At 55.5% G+C, this 2,688-nt stretch overlaps 1 pseudogene; it reads left to right on the forward strand.

The window, feature by feature from the left end:
* Positions 1-356: 356 nt before the first annotated feature.
* Positions 357-2,104, forward strand: LOC118635374 (annotated as a pseudogene).
* The last annotated feature ends 584 nt before the right edge of the window (positions 2,105-2,688 follow it).

The raw sequence follows: 2,688 nt of genomic DNA on the forward strand, positions 1-2,688 counted from the left end.
AGCCCTGGGAGAGGGGCCAGGGTGCTCGGGGACTTGCAGCTCCTTGGGGGTGGCAGGGCCAAGGAGCTGATAGAGCTGAGGTGGGTGAGGGTGGGCAGAAGTACCTAAGCCCAGGATGGTCTGTGCTGGGAGAGGACTAGAGCCGCCCCACCCCGTGTGAAGCCAAAAGGCCCTCCCTCCCTGCTCCGTGCTCCCCTGGCCTTAGTGACCTCCTTTGTAGAACTGACCACACTCCACGCTGACTGCCTTTCTCAGCTGCCCTCAGCCTTCTTCCTTGGGCTCCCAAAAACTCCATCTGAGGAACCAGGCATCCCCATTGCCACCCCTTTCCACTGGGCCTGGTAGCTGACTGCCTGGTGATAGAAAGAAGGAGCCAACACTCTGCTCTGCCACCAACCTGTCAGAGGTGTTCCAGGGCCCCCAGGGGACGTTGGAGAGAGGTCAGCCCACAGGCCAAGAGCTTGGAGAGCCGGTGCATGATGCTTATTGACATTCATGCTTCCACAGGCCACGTGATGCCTACAGGTCTCTGGGAGATGAAGTTTTGCTGCCTCTCCTTCCAGCAAGCAGCCTTACGTAGGCGTGGTCTTAAATGGGATCAAGACTCTGTAGACTTGTTGGTGTCCCTTGCTGAGTAGCCACCGGCACTGTACCATCGCCATCCACATTGCTCACAGGGACTGGGAAGACAGAGTCTGCAGGGGGCTGCTGCTGGAGAGGCTGGGGTGGATCCCCGTGCAGACTCAGCCCTGCTTCCGGAAGAGGAGAAGTATGGCCTTGGAGTGACAGCTGGCAATTGCCGACACCCAAGCACTGCTCAGACACTTCCGAGGGTACCCCCAGGACCTTGCTCAGGAGTTCTGGGCTTGTTTTCTTTTGAACCTGTTGAGGTGGGTCCGTGGTTTCTGTAAGCAGCACACCTTCAAGGGGGCAGCATGGGGCCTGGGCTGGGTTCCGTGGGCCGAGTTTCCAAGACCTTGGGTAAACCCTTCTGTCTACCTGGGGCCTCAGTTCCCGTTGGTGATCTGAGAGACAGGGACAGGTCCAAGTGTGCATGTGGTGTTGCCTTGTGCACGCATGTGTGTTTATGTGCGTACACATGTGTGTGCATGTGACAGACCAGGAGAGGCTGCACAGCACACAGAGAAGGTCGGGTGTGCTCCAGACGCTGACCTCACACACCTGCCCCATGCCCACTGCCCATGGCTTCCTGAGCAGGTTGCCTCAGCCCTCAGTGGTTGAGGTCTGGCATCAGCTCCTTTCACCTGGTGCAGTGCTTGGGACCCGATTGCCTGTGGGTCCCCACAGCAGCCAGGGCCCTTCGGCCCTGTACGTGCTGCCCTCGGCTGTCTGGCTGGGACCTGCCCAATACTGGGTGGAGCTGATGAGGACCAGGCCCTGTCCTCTTCATTTCTCTCTCAGCCCAGGCCTCACGCAGAATTCCCTGAACGGAGTTAGACACATTGGAAGTGCTCTGTCAGAGGGACCGACCCAGCTCACTCCGTGTGGGTTTGGTGAAATCAGCTTAGTCTCCAGTGGTTGTAACTTTGAATAACCATTTTCTCTCACAGACAGGCCTTGGTTCGTGGAAGGAAAACCATCTCTGTGCTTCTTTCTTGGTGCCCAGGGCTTGTCGACATGGGGGAAACTTTGCAGTGCCCAGAAAACTTAGCTCCTGAAGAGGTATTGGACCTGGAAAATCAAGCTGTACTGAGCTCTGCCAGTGTGGCTCCGGGGTTGAGCGTTGTCCCATGCACCTAGAGGTCACCAGTTCGATTCCCAGTCAGGGCACATGCCCGGGTTGTGGGCTTGATCCCCAGTGGGGGGCATGCAGAAGGCAGCCCATCGATGTTTCTCTCTCATCGATGTTTCTGTCTCTCTCTCCTCCCTTCCCCTCTCTCTAAAATCAAGAAAAACATATTTAACAAAAAGGAAGAAAGCTCTACTGACCAACTTGAATCAGAAGTACCTGACTGCACTTTCAAACCCCAGGTGGTTACTGGAGCCCATACCCAGGACAGGGGGAAAGGATAACTTCCAGGAGCACCTGATCCCCTTGAGGCAGGAGGACTCCTCACAGGAAGGTTACGGAGAAAGCAGCTGATCCATGACCATCAACTCACCATCATGCCAGGGATTTACAAACAGCTTACAATCTGAATTGCCACCACTATGGGGAGCACTACCCACCATCTGCTGTTCCTGTAAACAGATTTCTGTGCTCAGGTGTAGGGGACTTTCCTCGTGAGATGCCTCCCTGGGCTCAGTGACAGTCTCAAGGGTTCTGACCTTTAGGGGAAAGGGGAACCTGCTACTAAATGTCTTGGTGTTATCACTCATTTTGGTCCTGCTCCCTCCTGGGTTGTACAAAGAAATATGTTTTAAGAGAACTGGGTAGTGTCCGGGGCTCAGCTCCCTTACAGGTTTCCCCCTCTCTGTGTTCTGGTCAAGCTCAAAGATCGCTTCAGCAGCATCCAAGGGATGTTGTAGGAGGGCTGGGAGTGGCCAATGAACAATTACCCGAGGGTGGCCAGCCAGGGATGGCCTCATTCACCACAAAGGGGCATCACACGTTGCAACAAAGCACCTGTCTGTCCTGGCAAGTGACTCTTGTCTGCCGTATACGTGTCCCTTGGCTCATGAAGCCGTGTGTTAGACATGTCACAGAGCTACTCCGTGACCAAAGGA

Source organism: Molossus molossus, unplaced genomic scaffold, assembly GCF_014108415.1.
Source record: "Molossus molossus isolate mMolMol1 unplaced genomic scaffold, mMolMol1.p scaffold_m16_p_2, whole genome shotgun sequence".
In the NCBI taxonomy this organism is placed as follows: Eukaryota; Metazoa; Chordata; class Mammalia; order Chiroptera; family Molossidae; genus Molossus; species Molossus molossus.